General features: G+C 48.2%; 1 long non-coding RNA gene across 1 annotated transcript; it reads right to left on the bottom strand.

Moving 5' to 3' along the window:
* Window positions 1-5,420: 5,420 nt before the first annotated feature.
* On the bottom strand, window positions 5,421-12,612 carry LOC124080633 (uncharacterized). Its single transcript, XR_006847751.1, has 2 exons — window positions 12,483-12,612; window positions 5,421-6,240 (listed from the first exon to the last, which is right to left on the bottom strand). It is a non-coding gene; the product is annotated as an uncharacterized LOC124080633 (long non-coding RNA).
* Between the last annotated feature and the right edge of the window lie 10,178 nt (window positions 12,613-22,790).

Here is a 22,790-nt window from a genome sequence, read left to right as displayed (position 1 = left end):
GTTATTGAAACCCATGGCACCTCTTGGGGTCTCAGTTTCCCCTTTTGTGAGGTCAGGCTATTCAATTCCTTAGGTACCATTCAGAGGTAATGAGATTCGGTGATTTCAGAGATAAGTGTCAAACGGCAGAGAGGACAGGCGACCTGGTGGGGGCCCCCCTAGAGAGGGAGAAGGCCAGCTGTCCCAGTACACAGTCCCTGGCAAGTTTCCCCGCTGCCCACCCAGGAAGCCGGTTCCCCAGATGCAAAGCACACATCTCACATTAGCTTGCGAGGCAGCGCTGATTAGTAATTAGGCAGCTTTAAAAAAAAAAAAATAAGGCCATTAAAACTAATGCCATCAAAATCAGAACCTCAGACGCTGGCTCATCATTATGAGCGAACCTCACGACTCACGGGAGAGGACATTTACATTTTAACATGCACACCGCACAGGCGTCAGCACCTCCCCCACCCACCCTGCGCCCATCATTGGGGGCCACTGAATTCGTTTGTTTTCCAGCTTTACTGTGATCCTAGAGAAAGCAGGTCATCCTGAGGAAGGTGATGCGAGGCAGGAATCTGTTACTTTGGACAGGTTACTTAATCACCTTGGCAACCCCATTTTGGTCATCCTTAACACTGGGATGACAGTGCCCATCTTGTCGTGTTATGCTAAGGGGAAAGAGTCAAGGCATTGCTGAATGTAACGCACAGTCGAGGCTCAGTAACCAGCCACTGTTAGACCTGGTGCTTGGTGCTTTGTAGGTGCTTGAGTGAACACGTGTAGCCAGTCCTATATTGGTTACTGCTGGGGGGGGGGAGCGGGAAGAGAGAGGGAATGTGGGGCCCTGGAGAAGGATAAGAGATGAATACACATGAAATCACCGGACTCAGCCAAGCCGGGGCTCAGGGAGGGACAGTGACAGCCGTGGCACTGTGGACTGGGGCAGAAGAGCCTGTGGCCCTGGAAGGTGGTGGGGTTCACCGTACTTGGAGCCTGCCTGTCTTCTCCTGGGTGCTTTATGTACAGTATCTCATTCAGTCCTCTCAGCTGTCCCCATGCCCGTTTGATTGACAGGGACAACTAAGAGGAGCCAGGCAGCTTGTCCAGCATCAGAGCTGGGCATCGCAGGAGCCCATGGCCAGGTCTTCATGACCCCAGGCTGCGTGGCAGAAGAAGGAGCCGTGACCATCTATACCACCCTTTGAGGACTGGGTGGCAGAAGCAGCGAGGCGGGTATCTGACATTCCTGGAGCTGGGCTGGGATGCAGATCTGGTCCAGCACCCTCAGTGCTCCCCAGACCTCAGTCTTGCCTTTGAGCTGGGCTGGGGCCTCCCCTGGAGGCAAATGTCCTTGTGAGTCCCCCTGGCAAGATTCTGTGGACTGCAGAACCTGGAGTCCCAGGTTGTCTCCCTCACCTTTGAGGGCAGCCATTTGCAGAATAGAACCAGCCAACAACCTGGAGAATCTGACGGGCTTCTATTGCTGTGTGACTTTGGGCCAGTTGCTTCACCTTTCTGGGCTTCCGCTGCCTAATCTATAGAATGAGGGAGTTGGAGAAGACAAGCTCTGCTGCCCTTCCCAGGCTTGACTCTCTGCTGCTTTTGTAATCTCTGGAGTTTTTTGAAAATAAAAAGTACCTGCCCTTGGTACGTGGGCTCACTGAGACTCTCCACTCTCATTATTTCCTCCAGAGACTTCACTGTCCAAGGGCTAAGAAACAAAAGTTTGAGAGCCTTTTTTTATTTTTTAATATAAAACATCAGGGCCAGACAGGCCATTTTCAGACAGTCCCTGGGGCCTAGTCAGCTATTAAAGATGGAAATTATATATTCATAACACAGGATATTGCTGCTTGCTTATTTATAACTTGCTCCATTTCAAGAATATTTATTCTAGACGAGGAGGCTTGATAATTTTCATCCAATCTACTCCTCATAGCTTAGGGCAAAAGAAGGAAACAGCTCAATCGAAGGAGCGGCTTTCTGTTATCGGCAGGTAGGGGATGCACAGTGCCCTCCCTTCTGCAGGCCCAAAGCCCACCGGATGGGTGATCTCAGCCGGTCTGCACCTCGGTCAGCACCAGCCTCCTTGGGAACCCAGCCAGGACCTCACCAACCTCAGGCACAGTCCTCTCAACCACAGCATGGTAACCTGGAAGGGACAGAAGCCCCCCTGGGGGTGCACTTGTTCAAGGTCACAGGAACTAGGAGGGGCATGTGCACAGGGCTGGGGTGGACCAGGCCCCTTGAGCCTCAGGCCGCTGCTTCAAGCAGGGAAAGGGAACTATTGAGTACCAAGAATTATTCAGCTAACAAGATTTTTATGAAGCATCTGCGGCATGCCTTGCCCTGTGTTGGGCACTGCTAGGGATCAAGGAAGAAGAGACAGGAGGGTGAAGAAATGTTCCTTCCCAGAAAGCAAGAGCAGCATACATGTGACCACCACCAGCTGGTCCTATGAATGGGGACCCCAGACGTGGCTGGCATTCTGTACTTTCTGCATATCCCCAATGACACATTCACCTTCCTGCTCATAAGAATCATGGAAACTGAGAAAGTGTGTGTTGTGTTGTTTGAGTTCTTCACTCTGCAGATATTTTATTGAGCACCGATTACATAGCAGGCCCCAGGCCAACATGAGAGTTCCAGTGTTGAATGGTGAGTCAGACCTAATCAGTTGCTGCCCTCCTTGAGGCTGTAAATTGGTGATAACCCGGGTATTCATGCCTGGGCCCCTGAGAGCTGTGTGAGAGAGTCCTGGTGGCCTGGATCTGTGAGGGACCAGAGCTTCTGTGAGAGGTAAACAGGAGTTTAGCTCAGGTAGATGTGGAGGGTGGCATGAGAGAGCTCGGCACCTGCAGAGGCCTGATAACCAGGAGAGGGCTCAGGGAGAGGCCAGGCTAGGCTGGACCTGCAGGGCATCCCATACCACATTAGGGACAAGGGTCTTTTTCATCAGGACAATAGGAAGCCACTGAAGGATGAAGAAACAGTATCAGAATCCCCCCCCCCGCCCACCATTTGGTGGTGCTGGTGATGGAACCCAGGCTTCACGCTCCACCCTCAGCCCTCAGATTGGTTTTCAAAATGCTTCTGAGAGTTCAAGAGGTGCTGCGGAAGCCAGGGTTTCCTTGTGTGGCTGCTATTTATTCTAAAGCAGCCTGGTGGCATGTGTAGGACTGGGGACCCCCTCACTCCTGCACTGCCCTGCTCCCGAAGCCTCCCAGGGCTTTGTTCAAGAAGAGCCAGGCCCCAGCTGCATCAGGAACCGGGAAATGGGAGCTGGGTTTCAATGCAGATTTCCAAGTCCAGGCCAGACCTCCAGAGTCAGCAGCTCTGGGGAGGTCTCGAAATGTGTGTTTTGCAAGAAACTCAGAAGTAGATGAAAGCTGAAGAGCTTTGAATTGCTCTCTACGAGCTTTAGTCTGTCAAGAGTGCCTGGAGAGTCTTCAGCCTCTAGGGTGGAAGTTCTCGGCTCTCACTGAACGTTAGAACTGGTTGAAAGACTTTTAAAATGCTAATGGCAGGAGCTGGGGTTGTGGCTGAGTGGCAGAGCGCTGCCTAGCACATGTGAGGCACGGGGTTCGATCCTCAGCACCACATAAAAATAAATAAATAAGATAAAGCTATCGCCTCCTATCTATGACTTAAAAAAATATGTTAAAAATGCAGGTGGTGGGGCTGCAGGCTTAGAGATGCCAATTCACTTGGTCTGGGGGCACTGAGTCTGGAGGTCTGGGCACCGTCACTTCTAGATTCTCTCCAAGTGATCCTGTGGAGCAGTCAAGGGGTGTATGTCTGTGTAAGAGTGACAGAGACAGAGAGCATTCTGAGGGTTAAATAGGGGTGCAGTGGGTGGAGGGGGAAGTGAGAGGTGGAGCCAGGGACAGGAGGCTTCAAGAAAGTAGGTTCAGCTGCTTCGGTGATGCCTCGTCACATGCTTCCAAAGTGACCACTGCCTGCTGGGCCAGGTACTGGGCCCTAGGATGATGACTCGCTTGTCCCTGTGGTGTCCAATCCTGGCAGAGCTTGGTACATACCTCAGTTCCTGGAGCACATCCCCGCGCTCATCTGCTCACCAGGGCAGGACACTCGCGGGTGGAGGATGACAAAGCCAGGGGGGACTCTCGCAACCTCACAGTCCTACCTGAGGTCCAGGGAGTAGAAGGAACTGTCCCAAGTTCACATGTCTCCCAGGGCCAGAGATAGCTGAGCACATGACAGAGGACTTTGATGAGAGCCTAGAACTCTGTGTGGCAGCAGGAAGGACTGAGGACTGCACAGGGGTAGGGGGGACCGTGGGTGAGAGGCCAGCCTGAGAGGCCAGAGGGCGAACTTCCAGGGGAGAGGGAGGAGGAGGAAAAACTCACTGGAGCTCCAACAGCCGAGTACAGCACCCACCAGAAACCAGAGCCCGTTAGTCCTCCCCATGGTTTCACAAATGCAGGAAGTGAGGCCCAGGCATGGGGGTGGGGGGACACGTCCAAGGGTACACATATATAAAACACGCAATGCACACGCGTGCACACACAGCACTCCTTAGACATCTCTGGCCTATGGAGTTCTTCACCCATGCTGCTTGGTGTCTCAACCCAAGTGGAGTTTATTGATTCTTTGGTGTTGAAAAATTCATTCTGCATTTTTTTAAACCACAGGTCTTGCTCAGGATATCCTAAACCTTAAATAGCAGATGAATCACAGTGACATGAGATTTTGGTGGGGGGGGGTGATTTTCTTTTCTATTCCTTTAAATTGATAAATCATTAGTAAATGCCTTTAATAGAGATAAATGAAAACCAGCCTTTATCTCATTATAAAGTAGGTATTCTCGACCTTTGCCAACGAGGTTTGGGAGCCCCAGAGTCTAGAGCCTCCCCCAGCACAGAAAGCTCTCCTTCCAGAAATTCAGATACTTTCACCTTATCACCCAGGACCACCAAGCACCTGGCTGGCTCTGGAGCTAAGCAGGCCAGCCCTTGCCCCAAAGGCTCCTCCTTCATGCACTCCTGAGGTGGCCACACGGGCTAGATAGCCTCTTCCCACAGGGACACCCATGTGCTGACAGACACTCATTGACGCAAACACCCCCATCCACACCCACTTACCCAGAGATTTGCACACACATAGATCCACATGCACATGTGCACACACACTTCTGCCACCCTCGGAAGTCACCTGTATGCATACACCAAGGGTCCTGCTACCCACATATACAGAAGGCAGAGTCTTTATTTTATGGAAGGGCAGGGAATGTGGACTCCATTTTATTCTTGTCTGTAAGGCCTAAGGTTTAATATACTCTCTTCTTGCTTCCCGTCTCCTTACGCTTTATGACCTCATGTTTCACTTCCTGGAAGACCAACAGGTAGGTGACACAGGGCAGGTGCAGGGGCTTCCTCCATCATTTTCTATTCAGAAAGGAGCAGCCAAAGATCTTCAAGCCAAAGAAATGGCCAGAACCCACAGAGGGGTCAGGTTTAATGGAAGCCAGAGGAAGGCTACAAGGTATTGCTGCTTCCCGTGAAGTCCTCAGTGAATGTCTCCTTCAAGGCCAAGGTCAGTTCTGTAGCACCAGGGTGCAGGGGACTCCCAAGGCGGCCTCCTGGAAAATAACCCCTCAAGGGTACCTTCGGGAGGAGCCCTTAACAGAAGAATACTTCACAGGAGGAGCAGGCACAGGTTTTGCTCCTGCAGACCCGGGGGATGAGGTGTCCCTTTTCCTATGAGTCATAAAACTTAAACTCTGCTTTGCTCCAACCCTGACAAGCTGTTCCAGCCCCAAGTCACTGGGGAGTCGCAGCCACACTCCTTCATCTCTGGAAGAAAGCCTGGCCCTCTCTGATGCCCTCTTGCGGAAGAGCTGTAGCACACTCCAAGGAGCACCTGAGTCAACAGCAGTTCCTCTCCTGGCACAGGTGGCCACAGTGGTGTCGGGGGCAGGGCCATGGACCAGTGGCTGCGGCTGTGCAACCTCAGCCTGCCACCTAACCTTTCTGGGCCTTGGCCTTGCTTCCCTAATGCGAGGAGCGCTACCACACAGGCACATGTGAGGTCCCAGGAGGTCCCCAGAGCAGGTCCATAACACATGACAAGTAAGCTTTAAAGCTTACTTACTTATCTGAGACTGACTGATGACGTCAAAAGCAGAAGACCACATCCTCAAAGATGGGGAGAATGGATTTTGGCTGGATATCTGCCTGGAACGCTGGAGTTCACCAAGCTCTCTGAGTATTTCCCACTGTGCTCCCAACACCCCTGTGAAGAAAGCACAGGACATTTTTATCCAAATTCTGCAGATGAGAAAATTGGGACCCCAGAGAGGGAGCACTTTACTCAAGGTCACACAGACAGTAAGTATATGAAGCCACGACTCAAGCCCAGCACAGGGGCTGTGCTCTCCTGGCTCAGAACATTTCAAAGGGGCTCAGAATCGAGGCCATGCCTTCTTAAATCCTGCCTGTGGGTGATATTAGGATACTGACCCTCAGTCAGAACATGGGCCCAGCCTGTTCTGCCCACTCAGCACACAAAGAAGGCAGTGACATGGCTGTCATCACCTTACCATGGACTCGGTAGAGAGCCTGGTACAGAATGGACCAGATAATACTGTAGAATGCACAGGAAGACAGACGCCGGCTGACCAAGTGCATCGATGCCTAAATTGGCTTTAAGAACTTTGGGCTCGCACAATCTTAAGTTTTAACCCTGCCTCCACCTCCCTGAATGTGTGCCTTGGGTAAGACTCTTCCCCTTTGGGCCTCAGTTTCCTTGTCTGTCAGTGGGTAAGGGTACCTACCTTGCGTTCACGGTAAGGATGGTTGACATCGGCAGTGCAGGCCAAGCCCAGCACAAAGACTAGCTTCCTGCGGGATTAAGTCTGCTCTTCCTGCGGAGCTGGGATTGCCCTCCAAGCTGCACCCCTACTTCTGTTCCTGCTCACTCTTGCTCTCCTCCAGTCTGTCTGTCCCAAATATCTCAGGAGCTGGGCCCTGGCTCACTAGATCCACTCTCTCAACAGAGTCACCTGGGTTGCTGGCCCCTCAGGGCCAAAACGAGTACAGCTAGTGGATAGAGGCCTCTAGGAGCTAGGTACTGGGGAAGTGCCTGCTCTCAGGGAGACCTTACCCAGTGGCTGGGCATCAGGCACAGAAGAGGAAAGGGAAGAGGATCCTTCAGTGTCCTCCTTCCTCACCTCCATCTCTCCAAGAAAGAAGGCTCATTTTACCAATCAGGATGCTTCCTACTGCTGGAAACAGGAAACCCACTGTAATTGGCTTAAACAATAAGAAATCTGTGAGAAAGCAAAAGGCCCAGAGGAGAAGCAGAGCCAAAGACATCACCGCACGGTGGCATCATGGCTACTGAAGCTCCAGATATCGTATGCAGATGCAATGAAATCACAGAGGGAGGGCATTTCATCTGTGAGAAAACTGCCCCAGATGGAACACCCTCTATCAGCCAAAGACTCGAGCTAAGACCACTCCACATCAGTTAGGTGAACTCAGAGTCTCTGCTTTGAAATGTCCATGGCCTCTAGCTTTGCCTGAGCAGTGAGCCTTGGTAAGGACCCTGGAGCCCCACTCTCCTCCAGCAAGGTGAGGCAGCCACTTCATTATCTGCTCAATATGTCCTTTGATGGGGATGGACCTGCTGGGCTGGCCTGGAATATTAGCTGGGTTAATTGTCCCTTCAAATGAACAACCAGTTTAATCAAGGACTTAATGCCCTCAGCCATTCAATTATGCCCGCCTCTGGACACGCAGATTCCATTACCGTCCCACACCTTGCATGCAGGGAGAATGAGATTGGTGATCGTGTGTGTGCGCGCGTGTTTGCGCACACTCTCATTGCTCACAGGAATTTGTTAAGAGCAAGCTGTGGGCCCAGAGCTCAAGCTGCAGACAGCACCTGACCTTGGCCGTTGGCTGCAGGCCTCATCAGGTAGCTGGGCCGGCCCTGCCCAAGAAGATTGGCAACCACATCTTACCTGCAAATGCACGTGAGTGAAAGAAAGAGAAAGAGGGCTTGATAAGATCTCTGTGGGGTAACAGTGTTTAAATAGAATTATTTAAATCAAATTCCACCCATGAATTTGACATTTGCATTCACACACACACACACACCACTCATACACACACGCTCACACCCAAATTCAGCCCCTATTCTTCCTACCAAGAAAAAAAAAAAAAACACTGAAAACAAAAACAATGTAGTCCCAAGATTTTCATGGGTCTATATCGGAATCTCCAGTTTCCAACACAGTTCAAACAAGATGTGGTTAGAAACAACCCACAGGACCGTCACCAGGAGACAAGCTAAATATTTGAAGGCACGTCTATACACAGTGCTATGCATCCACTCCAGGACTGATGTGTATCTCTATTCGTTGACACACACATGAAACATGATTGAGCTAAAAAAGGAGGTTGCAAAACTGCATGCTTACAGCATGATCCACGGGTAAAAATTATGGTTATCTAGATCTATATGAATATGGATGGACAGGGACTCATCGGAAAGAATAGTCCCCACCCCACCCCAATTCCCCACTTTGCATGTGGGGGTGATGAGGCTTCCAGTTATTTTGCTTTATTTTCATTTTCTGATATACACTGGCTATTCTACAAGAGTATGGATAAGCCAATTAAGACAATTAAGACAGCAATTCTTCCTTGGGGACATCTCCTCACATCTTCCGGGAGCCACATCCTGTAGGTAAAGGTCACACACTTGTCACTTCCTAAGAAGTCTCCAGCACTCCGTGGGACTCAGGAGACAGGAATGGCATGAATTTTGTCACTTAGCTCGGGGACTCAGTTTTCTTCTCCAGAAAACAGTAATGCTATTGACTTCAACAACTTCAAAGGATTCGTTGGCTTGTGATCATAAGCATAATCCAGATCACTGATGAAAACTTGAACCCTGCAGAGGGCACATGGAAGAAAACACCACCCCAAGCCAGCAGCAGAAGACATCCACCACTCCCACTCTGCTCTCTTTGCCTTTAGTCTATTTTTCTGGGCCTAACTGGGGGCACGGCCACCCTCATGCCTGCTTCTACTGAGACTCCCTGGCTTCCAACCCAGCCAGGAGGCCTTGGGTGGGCATCCACCCCCTCACCTGTCCCTGTTTCCATGGGAATGATCCTGATGCCTTTCTCATTCAATATTGAATCAGATCAGGACCACGGCTCCAGCCCTGCTCCTGGCCAGAGCAAAGTATCTTTGTCACACTGTCAAAACTACTGGCCATCTGTTCTCCCTCTGCCCCACCCCTGCACCTGACCAGTCCCTCCCATTTCAGAGGGTTGTTCTGGGTAATACAGGACAGAGTGGTTCTGGGCCCTGGCTTCCCACTGGGACTATCTGGGATACTTATAAGACTGATGCCCAGGCTCCACCCCAACCTAATTAATTAAGAATCCTGGGGGTGGGGACCTGGCATTGATATTTCTGGAAAGTTCCCCAGAGAATCTGAACATGAGCCTGGGATGAGATCCATTGGTGCGTGTCATGTCAAAGTGCTTCAGAAAGGCCAGAGAGCTGCAGATATGAAAGGGGCTGTTGTTAGTCATTGGAGACAGCCCTCTGGGGTGGGAGTGGGTTCACTGGCTCCCCCTTACTCTCACTGATCCTTTCAATGAGGTATTTTGGCAAAGTCACAGTCTGGCTTGGAGGGGGCTCCAGGGCTCACAAAGCATTTTCTTATCACTACTAGTATTACTACTATTGTATTTTTTGCAATTCAAGTTTAGTTCATGGAAAATAAAGTGCCCATGCAGTTCAATAAATTTTGCCCATGTACACACTTGTGTAAGCGTCACCCAGATCAGGGGACAGTTGATCCCTGAGTGTGGACTTTACCCCAGGCCCTATGCTCAGCTGAGTTATCACGTGTCAAACAAGGCGACAGGCATTTCTTTATGATGTTCCGCCTCTATGGAGGTGATCTGGCAATATCCATCAAAAACTTAAGATGCACACACCCATTCCACTCCTAGGTGTTTAACTAGTGGAAATGAGCTTTCATGACTATCCCTCCAAACAATGTGTGTGTGTGTGTATATATATATATATATATATATATATATATATATATATATATATATATCAGCATCCTTTATAATAACCTAAACTAGGGAACAACCTAAGTGTATGTCAATAGGTGAACAGATAAATAGATTGTGGTACATTTGTGCAATGGATCAGCAACCTGCCTCGAAAACAAAGGAGCCATGATTGAACACAGTGACATGTTTGAGTCTCACAGACAGTAGTGAGAACAGGAACCAGACACAAAGAGACGTGCATTCTTCATGACTCCATTTATACAAAATTTAGAAACATATAACCCATCTGAGGTGATGGAGGTCAGATCAGTAGATTACCTTGGAGGGATGGTGCCCACCAGGAGTAGGCATGAGAAGGGGCTGGAAACATTCTACAGAACTGTCCCCTGATCTGGGTGATGCTAACACAAGTGTGTACACAGGCAAAATTTATTGAACTGCATGGGCATTTTATTTTCCATGAACTAAACTTGAATTGCAATACAAATTTAATTACAAAAAAATACAAATGACACAGCATATGCCCTTTTCTGTGATAATAACACTTCTAGCCATTTTTTTTTCTATAGGTCTATTTGCAAATGGGAGATATGACATGTACAAAGTTATTTATTACACACTTATTGTAAGAACCAAAGACTAGAAAAAATAGAACATCCATCAATGGGGGCAGGGTTAACTATAGTTCCTCTTAACCGTGGAACGTGACACAACCATACTAAATAGATCACCAAGGAGTATTCTTAAGGAAAAAAAAAACCCAAGGTGCAAAGATGCATGATGAAGGGTGTGTGTGTGTGTGTGTGAGTAAGTGTGTGTGTGTGTGTGTGTGTGTGAGTGAGAGAGAGAGAGAGAGAGAGAGAGAGAGAGAGAGAGGAATTAGTTTATGAAGGCATAAAACAAAATATCTCTGGAAGAACACACAAAAAATTGGAGACCAGCCATTAGAAGGGAATCTGGGGCTGGACAGGGTTGAAGGAAACTTCTCACTATATACCTTTCATGGGTTTTGGATCCTGAATCTATTAAAATTTTTGAGTGCAAAAAGTTAAAGCAGATAGCCTCTCATTGAGCTCTTTCCAGGCTTATTGCTGCAGGATAGGATTCTAACATTCATCTTGGCCTATGATACAATCCTGAGCTAGCCCTTCCCCTGCCCCCTGCCGCACTTGACCTCCTGGTCCTCTCCAGTGTGACATGACTCATACCCACCCTGGGCTTTTGCATCTGCTATACACACTTTGGAATGTCCATCTGCCTGGTGCCACCTCCTCCAGGAAGCCTTCCCAGACCCCCTCCAGAACCCCATGGGCTCCTGCAGTCTGTATTTCTTATATGCCATTTCTCACTGTCATGGGCCATACTGTTCACAGTCATTGGTTTCCAGACCCACATGCCCTGCCAGAATGCCAGCCCAGGGCCTGGAAACAGGCCTGAGGAATGGATGGATGGATGGATGGTTTTTACTAGGCAGGGACTGAGAAGCAGCTTTTGACTCTTATACTTCCTGTTTAATTTCCAAGTTCAGCAGAAGCAGATGCTATGCCTCGGTTTCCTCACTGTGAAAGCAAAGTGATAGCACCTACTTCGTGGGATTGCACACCGAGAACTAGGTCTGTGCACACAGCACCTGGAACCGTTACCATGACTTAGAGAGCACTGTATCGTGGAGGAAAAAGGAGGCGCCGACAGGGCAGGTCTGGATGCAGACCTCAAGGCCACGGCTCCAGGACTAGCTGCTCTTTCCTGTGAGGGAACGCAGGCAGGTGGGAGGTTGTCAGATCGCTGCCTTCTCCAGGCCTCAACCCCTTTGGGCGTCTTTCTACCAACAATGCACACTCCTCTGGGCCTTCAAGATGAACCTCCACGTGAGCCCTCTGCATGTCCCCTCGGGGACAGGGAGCCTCCCATTTGTGGGGAGGGGAGGCTGGATGTGGGGAGTTGAAGGAGGATCCTGAGTCAGAACTGAGCACCATTCTTTTGACTGACTCGGAGGACAGTGTATTTCAACCTCCAAATCTGACCATGGGTGAAGAATCAGGGGGGAGACCTCTCTTGGAGAAGCTTCAGGGCACCTCCCAGAAATCACTGCCTGAAATGAGTCTAGGAAAACCGCTTAACCTTGTTAAGACTCATTTTCCTCACCTGCCAAGAGGGAATCATTACTGTCAGGAAGAAAGGAAATAATAATTCAACAAAACCACATGGAAAGAGCTTTGGATCCTGTAATGCATTAGCCGAGGCCGGCACACAGTCTGCCTGAGGGTCAGAATGTTCATTTTCATTAGAGTCACAGGAAGCACATCAGGACTCCCCGGCTGCTGCAGTCCCCACCACTCCCTAGCGCTTACTCCAGCCTGTTCCAAGCTCTGTGTTTGCCTCACCTGAGGCCGTGACCTTGTCACCCCTGCTATGAAATATTACTTACCAAGGTGCTTGCTCTTCTGTCAACTGCCAGTCTTAGAGGAAGCCATCAGAACAGAGAAGGTGTGGCTGTCTGAATGCCTGGGACTGCTCTGCTCAGCCCCATGACTCACCGGACTCCACTGAGGTCCTCGCCAGAGGCCCATCCCTCTTGGTCCCAGTAGTTTTCCATGAGCTGAAAAGAAGCCAGACCTGCGTGCTGCCAAAGGACACGCCTTCCCCTAGCCTCTAGGTACAGAGAATATTTAAATCTGCCACCTCCTAACTTGCCAAATTCCTGGTCTGCTGGAGCCTGGGAGGCCAGAGGCTGCAGAGGAGTCTGACTCCCAGATGCCCGAAATTCCACCATGATCAACACATTCCTCCTTGCTAAGCTCTCACTGCCTTGTAAAGATCTCCTGGGAAGGGCAGGAGAGGGGTCCCAAACTAGCCTGCAGCAGGCCGTTAAGGCTAAGCTTGGTGGGAAGGAAGATTCTAGAAGCTGCATAGGGCAGGTGAGGAGGGGCAGAGGCACAGAGGTGGTTGAAGGCGAAGTTCCAACCTTCCAGAGGGCAGAAAGGATCAAGGAAGGGAGTCTGAAGGGGCCAAGATCCTGAGAACAGGGAGGACAGGAGGCCAACAGGAGGCACAGACAGCAGGACCCAGGACAGGGCCTGCAGGAGCAGAGGCCACCAAACCAGCCCCCAATTGCACTCTTCTCCTTCTGCTTGCTTCCCACTCACCCCCCAGGAACCCAAGGACACAGCAGCTGTTCCCCTGCTGGGAGAATGGAGATAGGTGAGTGAGACCCCTAGACCAGAACATACAAGCCGGGGTGTCTCATCAAAGGTAGGGCAGGCCTGCAGGCCCGGGGACCACCTCAGGGCTCAGGGATTAGTCCTGCGGGTTTTATTGACAACCCCCTTCACAGGAGCCGGGCTCCTTAGGGTCAATTCTGACAATGGAGCAAACATCTCTCTTTTGTCCCAGGAAGAGGTTTTTGTTTTTATTTTTTTGAGACAGACTGGCCTTTGATCCTCCTGCCTCAGCCTCCCACGTAGCTGGGATTACAGATACAGGAGGGCACCACCACACCCAGCTTGAGAGAGAGTCTAGAGGGTCTGTGAGGCCAAGTCTCTGGTGCCTTCGGATCCCTGACTCCACTGAGGGTCTCCATCCTCAATTCCTTCATCCGCGAAATGAGCACAAGTCTAGTATCTTCTTCATGTTAGGATTAAAGACAGGGATCTGAGGGTTGAGATTTGAGCTGAACGTGTTGGGTGGTTTAGATCTTGACAGGCGTCCCACGCAGGGAGCCAGTTGTGGTAGGGCCTGAAGGAGCAGGCATGTTCACATGCTGGAGCACAGCTTTTGGGGGAGATGATTCTGGAAAGGTGGCCACGGCTCCGTCACCCAGGGTCTTCACTGCCTGTCTAAGGACCTCAGACCCAATAATCAGTGGAGAACTGTTGGGGATTCCTCACACTTAAGAGAGGTCATTAATGTCCAAAGAAGTGATTTGTGCCCCAGGGGACACGTGGGTTGCTGTTTCAACCGGCCACAACCCAGTTGAAGAGAGCCACCTCCATCAGGGTCAGCTGCTGACAGCTGGCCCCAGCCCCTTCCCTTCTGCCCTTACATTCTTTCTGTTCCTGGCATGGTGAGGACCCAGCTTTGAAATGAGATAGATCCTTTCTCAGACGCCAGTTCCACCATTCCCAGGGAAGTGACTGGGCAAGACCCTTAGACACACAAACTTGGTTTCCTCATCAGAAGTTTGGGAGATCAGCGTGAACCTCCCGGAGTAGGAGGGTGAAGTGGGGTCCTGGGCCTACCTGTCCCCTGCCACAGACAGCTTTCATTTCAAATTGCTCCCAGACCTTCTCTGTGACTCTGAGAGCAGCAGGAGAGAGAATGACCCCTGACCCAAAACCTTGAGGTCAGGCTTAGGGCTACCTGGAAAACAGGGAGCAGTGATGATGCAGGGAAACTGCTTTTCTCTACCTGGACGCAGCTGCGTGTGCCAGGTCCTGGGTAAGGAGACCTGCTGGGTGCTGGGCCTGGTGCTTCCTACCGTCCCCCAGGCAGTGTGGCTCACTGAGCACCTTCCACGTGACCAGCACTGGTGCTGGAGCAGGGGCACACTATGGACAGAGACGTGGTCCCTGTCCTCAGGGAGGACCCGTAAGATGCCATGGAAATAAGGGCATCCTAAGGACCTCAGCAATGGCTACTGTGAAGAGCTAAACAGGTGGGAGAGACTGGCCCACTGTAGAGACACAAAGACACACCCTGTGAGTGGGGACGCTCAGTGGTTTGGGGGCTCACGAACCACCCAAGACACAGGTTCAATTGAACCTTCTTGGTTCCCACCTCCAGAAATTCTGACTCCAAGGTCTAGGGCATGGCTCAGGATTCACATTTGTAACAAGCATTCCAGGAAATTTGGAGGAAAATATTGTTGAGGGATACATCTTGAGAAATACCAGGTTAGAACCCAGCAAGAGTAGCACAAGATAAGGTGAGTCATTGGACATCTCTAGCAGCTCTTAGTTAAAGTGCAATGATGGATGGCGGGAGAATTGAAGGAGGAGAGTCACACTGGGCCTGGCATAGAGCCTGGTATGCAGCAGGAGCTTGGTGGATCCCTGTATTTCCATTACTGCCCTTCTTGTTTCACGTCCTTGAGTCAGACACCTGTGCTCCAGTCTCAGCAAGGCCATGCCTCACCACTGCACCCTAGGCAAGCCACTTCTTCCCGGGCCCAGGGGGTCATAGTTTCCCCACTTGTAAGAAGAGGGTATATGCTTAGGTGACTCTCCTCACCATATCAGTAGCTCAACCACTGTCCGCCATCTTGAATTCCTCATACTAGCCTAGGGCTCCCTCACCAAGTTCAGTAGTGCTTAGCCTGGCTGCCAGTGAGAACCAGCAAGGGGGCTTTTTCAAATACTGGTCATATCAGAATCTCTTGGGGTTGGGCCCAACCTTTTTGGTGCCCCCAGGAGAATCTAATGAGAACCAACAATCAATTCTCGAACCCCTCTTTTGTGCAGAAGAGGCAGAAGGAGCCTCAGAGGAAACATCCTCCTCCCCAATTCTGACCTAAAACCTCCGGGAGTACCCAAGCCAGTAAAAACCTTAGTCATTATCCAGCACCTCACAAAGAAGTCTGTTTTAAAAATAGTTTTTAATGTACATTTTTGGGAATCTTGCCAAAGTAAAAATATGTTATTAAAACTAAAAAAAAAAAAAAAAAGCCAAATGACTTCTTATCTACTACCCCTGCTGCCCAAAGACCACCATATTGAATCAACTTCATTGAGCATAATTTATATGCCGTGAAATGAACACATTTAAACTGTGCAGTTGGAGGAGTTGTGACGGATATATCTTGCAGCTGGGCGCATTTGCGTATACCTGTAATCCGGGTGACTTGGAAGGCTGAGACAGGAGGATCTCAAGTTTGAGGCCAGCCTTAGCAATTTTGCAAGACAATCAGTAACTTCTTAAGACCCTGTCTCAAAATAAAAAATAAAAAGGGCTGGGGGTGTATAGCTCACTGGTAGAGTGCTTGCCCAGCATGTGTGAGGTCCTCAGTTCAATCTCTAGTATCATAAAAACAAAATCAGAAACAAAACAAAAAAAATGTATTCTGCCTCCCTCTCACCCCCATGAGGCATCATGTTTAACAGTTTTTATTTTACTTCCTCTGGTGGTTTTCACATGTCATGTGTTTATACCGATACTTCTTGATTTATCAAGTTTAGATAAGATGGCAAATGATTAATCTTCCAACCAGGAAACTGTTGAAAGTGAGAAGAACAAAACTCATAATTGCACAGAACAACAGGTATAAAATGGGACCTTCCTGGGCAGAACAGTATGTGGGGTCAACCTGCCATTATGGATTCATGCTCAGCCACAGCCAATGAGCAGCTAATTATTCCTCGTCTCTAACACCCTTTCCCTGCCCAGTTTTTGCTAGTTTTGTCCCTATTTTAGTCTCTCTGTTGCTTAACTTTGTGAACTTAAATACTATTGTTACACTTCTAATCTGGGGACATTTGGTAAGATGAAGATACTGGCATCCCTATTTTCTCCTCCATTTCCATTCTGCCTCTTAATTTCTTATTTCTTCGGTTTATCTTCTCAAGGTGAATCACCTTTGCTTCTACCCTATACCTATTATTTAAACTTTCCTATTTCATCCATTAAAACAAAAACAAAACGGCACCTTGTTTACATTCTGTTGATGCCGTAACTTTGTTCTTATGAGCCAAAAGAGTAGATTGAGTGACTTCGGTTCCTTCTCTAGGGCTATAGGATCACGACTCCTCTGCCTCTCACGGGAAAATCCTTCTGGTATCGATGTGAATGGATTTTCCTTTCTTACTATCTACAAATTCTTCCAAATTATGTCCAATTTTAGTTGGCTTCATGTTTGAACTATTCATTTCTTGTTGAAGTTTTCTTTTCTTCCTCCTTATCCCTTGTTATTTTGGATTCCCTTGCTTGTTTTGGGAAGAAAGACATAGGCCTCTTCACCATACTCTTAAAACTTAACAGCCTCCTTTTATATATTTCTTATAATCAATTTCCTTTCTTCTTTCTGATGTCATTCTCTCTAGGTCTCTGCTCTTATTTTTTCAAAGGTTTCATTCTGAAATTCCTGTGCTCTTTGAATTAATTCTATCAATTTTTAATCCTAAAACATTATCCTTCATTTTTTCCAAGTCAATTTGGCTGAAATATGTATTCAAATAACTTCTCAGAAAAGAATGGCAAGAAATTCATACGAGTCCTTCAGTGTCTGAGGTGATTTTTTTTTCCCCTTCACACTTAATGGTCAGTTTGGCTGGATATAGAATTTCCAGTTCAACACAATTTACACTTAATTCTCAAGAGATAGAATATAGTGAAGATCTTAAGAGATGGAATGAGCCCTACCAGGGTTCAAATCTTAACTTTACATTTAGTAGACAAAACCAGTTACTTAACCTCTCTGTATCTCAATTTTCTCATCTACAGACTCAGTTAAAAATAGTGCCTGTCTCATGGAATTATGATGGGAATTAATAGTTTATATGTGTAAAGTGCTTGGAACAGTGCCTGAACCCAGTGAGCATCATGTAAGTGCCTAATATTCTTGTGACTTCATTGTCACTGTGGAGGACTGTGATGTCAGTCCGATTCCTGCTTATTTGTTAGTCGACTAAGTTGATGTTCTGGTTTTTGTAAATCCCTGTTATAGTTTCTCTAGAGATGGGCAGGATCTTCTTTACTCTTGATATTTTTAAATCGCCCAATTCTCTATTTGGCATTCTATCCACCCTTTTGATTTAAAGACTCAGCGTTTCTTTTTGGCTCAGGGATGGGGGGGTTTAAAAGGTAATTATTTTTGTGCTAATTCCTTTCTTCCATCCTCTTTCATTTCTTGTTCTGGAACTCCTACCATTAGCTGGATGCTAAAGCTCTGCATCAATTGGTTTTCTTTCGTATTTTATGTTACTTGCTCCAAGTTCTGGAGATTTTCTTGACTTCATAGGCCAAACTTTCAGTTGACTTTTACGAGTTTTGCCAACAATAATTTTCATTTCTTGGAGCTCTTCACCATTCATTGGTTGCTCCTTTTCCGTGTCCCTTGTTCTGACTTTTAGAATTCTACCCACTCAGCTTTCCCATCAGCTTTTTGATGATCACAAGATACCTCTGCAGAGTCCTTGAGCTTTGTAAACATAGTTGAAAAACCTCTGTCATATGCATTCGATCAATAAACTTTTTGAATACCTTGAGCGGGATACTGTGGTGTCACAAAAATGAATGAGCTATAGCTTATGGTCCCAGTCCTCCAGGGCCTCATCCCATACAGAGACAAATATGGAAATAATAATAACACAACAGGTGCACAAGAGGTCCTTCCCGAGGGGAAGTGACGAACAGCCTGTTGGAGATCACAGCAGAGGTGGCACTCAGATTCCTCTTAAGGAGGTGTACTGGAGACAGCCCACACTGATCCAGGAGCTGATTGCTAGCACTTTTGTGAGTAGATTGTCAAAAAGTCATTGTTTAAAAATTAACTTAGGTAAGTTTATAAATAAATAAAATTATATCAAAAACAAAGGTGATAATATTAAAAAGTCATCATTTCCAATTAGTTTATTATGTTTTATGAGTATGATCTTGAGCTTGTTCACATCTGTTGGGTCTGTGGAAATACTGTAGATTGATGTGTCCTCTGCCTCTCTATTCACCTCCTTCAATAACTTAAGTTAGTAACTCAAAATCAGCCATGTTAGAAATATTTGCACCATGGATATTGGCAAATGCTACAAATCAGAGCTTGACTATTATTTTGTTGATTGTCTAGACTTGAGGAAATAATCAAGAAAATGTTAATGTAGATTGAACTTGAAAGTATGTCACATGGTAGCCATTACATTGTGAATAGCACAAGAAATTGAGGATATCTTCTTCCAACATTCAAAAACCATTATCCTCTCCAGCGAAGAAGTCACTCATCATTGCTGAGCAAATGAAATTGGATATATGTTTTCATTGTTCGAGTTCATCTAACTCATTAATGTAAATGAAAATATCAACATTCGTGTAGGAATTATATTCACCCATTAATTGTAACAACAATTTGGTTACAGATACAAGAGTTTAGGAAATACCAAAAAAGCATTCTGTGAGAATCAATTTACTTGATAGAATTTATAATAAAAGCACTATATATTTTATTGTTATTTGTAAATTGTACGGTATAATCCTTTAAAGCAATAACATTTTTAATAAACTTCTGTATGTCGATGTGTATGCACGTGTTCGTTTCTGGGGAGCTCCGCGTTCAATACTTACAGCACATTGCTGAGACTGTGGAGAGTGCTCAAGCCCTGGAATCAGACAGGCCTGGGCTGGAATTCCAGCACATCCATCAATAAGCTGTGTAGCCTTGAGCAAGTTACTTTACCTTTCTGAATCTCACCAATAAAACTGAACCACGTGCCTGGCATGTAATCCTAGCAGCTAGGGAGTTTGAGACAGGAGGATCACAGGGTCATAACTAGCCTCAGCAATGGCAAGGTGCTAAGCAACTCAGTGAGACCCTGTCTCTAAATAAAATACAAAATAGGGCTGGGGATGTGGCTCAGTGGTCGAGTGCCCCTGAGTTCAATCCCCGGTACCCCCAACCCAAAACACACACAAAATAGAAATATGTGATGTGCCAACTTGGGTAAAATAATATGGTCTGGAGGTTAAGAAGCCAAGTTCAGAAATCTGGCTGCCTGCCCTTGAGTCTTGGCTCTCCCACTGATCACTGGCTCAGTTGCTGTTTGATGGTATATTATTCAAGGTTCTGCCAGAGAAATGAAACCAGTAGGAGATTATTTCAAGGAACTGGCCAGCATGATTGTGGAGGCCTGCAGATATGAAATTTGTGGGTCGGGTCAGCAGGCTTGAAGCTCATGGGCAGCAGCCATGCTACAGAGGGGGGAGCTTCCTTGTCTTCAGAGGAATCTGAACCTGGCTTTTAAGGCCTGTCAACTGATTGGGACCAGGCCCACCACATTATGGAGGATAATCTCTTTTACTTAAAAGTCAGGGGATTATCTACCAAATGCCTTCGCAGCAACATATAGAATAGAGCCAGGTTAAGTGATGACTCTAGGCTAGCCTAGCCGTGAGGGTGCACAATGCTAACCATCACAGGTGGGAATGATGAAAGCAGAGACCTCATGGGGTTCTCACAAGGACGGCACACAGCCCTCCTGCCAGAGCAAGCCTCACTGACGTCAGGGAGTACTGTTCACGCTCTGACCAGAGTTTCCTTTCCAGGCACGAGGCAGCCCAGCAGTCACAGGGCAAGGAAGTGCCACGGAATCTGCATGGGGAGATCTGGTTGGAGCCCCAGCGTATCACTGTCAGGCTACTGCGTTCAGAGAAGGGTGGGGGAGAGAAGAGATGAAAGGGGCCGTGGCTCTGGGACCCAGTAGGAAACCAGCTGTGACTGGAGGGCGCCTGTCTGGCCTCCCAGCAGGCAGAGCAACCTGGCTCAGTGGGAGAGACTGGTGGCCTGAAGTTGAAGTGGTTACAGGTGTCAGACAGGAGGCTTTGCAGGCGGGCTGTGGCAGAGGTTGTTTCATTAAGCTACTGACTGAGGATCTGTGTAACTTTCATTTGCTGCCTCAGCAGGTAGCTCGGTTTAAAATAAATTCCAGGAGATCAACCTCAAATCCCCAAACCAGCATCCTTAGGCCTCAGGCAAGCCCCTGGCACAACTGCTCAATCTGCAAAGTTTATCTGCAGTCCTTCCCAGGTCACCTCAAATGCCCTCTTTCCCTCCCCGGAAGCCCTCCCCCAGCTCTGAGACCTCTAGCACTTCCTTATTGCCCTGGAACCTCTGTCCCAGCTAACCCGAGTCCTCGTGGACTGGGCCCTGCTCCCAGTGGCCCGGTCAGTCTGCTCTGCTCCTCACACCAAATCTGCACCATGCCCGTGAGCCATGGAAGAGAACCCATGGATGAGGGCCCACAGATTGAGGTGCCACCATTCCTTTGGGGGATCTGGGGCTAGGAGGAAAGCGTCCTAGGAGACTGGAGCGAAATTAGCTGGTGGTGGGATGTCTGGCACTTGGTCGTTTCTGCAGGAAAAGATTTAGAGCTCAAAGCACACTTGCACACAAGCATCGATCCCATAGAGCAGAGCAGAGCAGGGAGGAGCCTAGAGGCCGGTTCACTCCCTTCTTTTTTACAGATGAGGAACTAAAACTTGAGGAAGTACCATGACTTGCCTTCAGTCACACAGCTAGGAAGCCACTGAGAGGCTGAGCCAACACCCAACTTCCTGGGGTGCAGGCCCTGCCCTGCTGCAGTCAGCAAATGATCAGGGGTGGCTTCCCCAAGGCAGAGAACCACCAGGAATTCCAAGCAGGCCACCCAGATCCCTGGCTACTGCCCTTCCCGGCCAGCTCCACCCCAGCCCTGACCCAGCGGCTGTGGCATCTTTCCCACCAGCTCCACCTTCCAACCTGGAACAGAGCCGTCTGGGCCTCTCATCTCTCCAGCCACAAGGCCGAAGCCATTGCACTCTGGCTTGCTGTGGGAGTTTGAGGCTGGGGATGATCAGAAATGTCCTGCCTCTGTTGTTCCCCAAGTCCTGCTTGCTCTATACCTGGCCTCCAGTGAAACCTCCCCTCCCTACTTCAGGCCAAGATTTTGGCTTAAACATGCAGCATCTGCTCCCTTGGTCCATCCATATGCTTTTTCTGTTTCCTCTGGCTTTCATTTTCAGGTCACTACCTTGAGTAATGCGTCCCTATCCCAACCCCCACCCTCCAGTTCCGACAGCACCGTGTTTATTCTTCAGGACTCTAAGAGCATTGTTTTAGTTTACGTGATGACATGGTGAGATGAGTGACAGCAATTTCTAATATGTGAAAACTTCTACTGACTTTTTTACCTATTAATTTTGGTGTTTTCAATTTTATAAAAACACTTTCAGATTTAAAAAAATACTGCCAAAATAGACAAGAAATTCCAAGATGTTAATATGTTACCAAACTCGCCTATTTTCTCAGTGCTCTTAGACTGTCATTATGATTTGGTTTTATGTATCACTGAATCCTAGAATCTAGCCCAGTATCTGGCACCAACTGGTGTTCAAAACAACTGCCTGGTTAGAAATTGCTGTCACTCATCTAATTGGTGACTCAGAATGACTTTGAGTTCATTTTCTCTTGAAGATCATCCTCCCCCATGATCTGCCGAGACCTGGCTGGGATGGTTGAATGTTGGCGGGATGGATTGATGGGTGGATATTGGCTGGCTGGTTAGATATCCTTGGATGCAAGGATGTCAGAATGAAAGCATGAACAGATGAATGCTGGATGGAGAGACAGGTGGATAAATGTTGGATAGATGGATGAGAGAATGAGAGGGTGGGTGAGGTAGGGAGAGGACAGCAAAGGGGACCTCTTATCTCTGTGGAGTTTCAATTTCCCCAGCACGGAGCTCGGCCTGTGGGAGGTGCAGGGGAAACTTTGCCATGTTATGATTCCAGAGCATCCCCCCATTCCTCAGGCCCCCCTCGGTCAGTGCTGAGAGAAGGTCAAGCAAGGGTTGGCCATACCTTATGGATGAGGAATCTGAGATCTAGAGCTGTTGAGGTTTTTGTTCATGAACATCCAACTAGTTCAAAGCAGAGTGGAAATCTACTCTGGCTTCTTGACCACTCGTTCCCAGCTGTGTGATAAGTGAAAAGCAAGATCTATGGAGCAGTGGGGCCCTGATCCAGCATAGGCTTCAGTTGCCTCCTGCTGAGGACCCCACGT

This window comes from Marmota monax, unplaced genomic scaffold (assembly GCF_021218885.2).
Source record: "Marmota monax isolate L192 unplaced genomic scaffold, Marmota_monax_Labrador192_F-V1.1 WCK01_AAM20220418_F8-fsc00078, whole genome shotgun sequence".
NCBI lineage: Eukaryota > Metazoa > Chordata > Mammalia > Rodentia > Sciuridae > Marmota > Marmota monax.
This window is presented reverse-complemented; position numbering and strand designations above follow the sequence as displayed.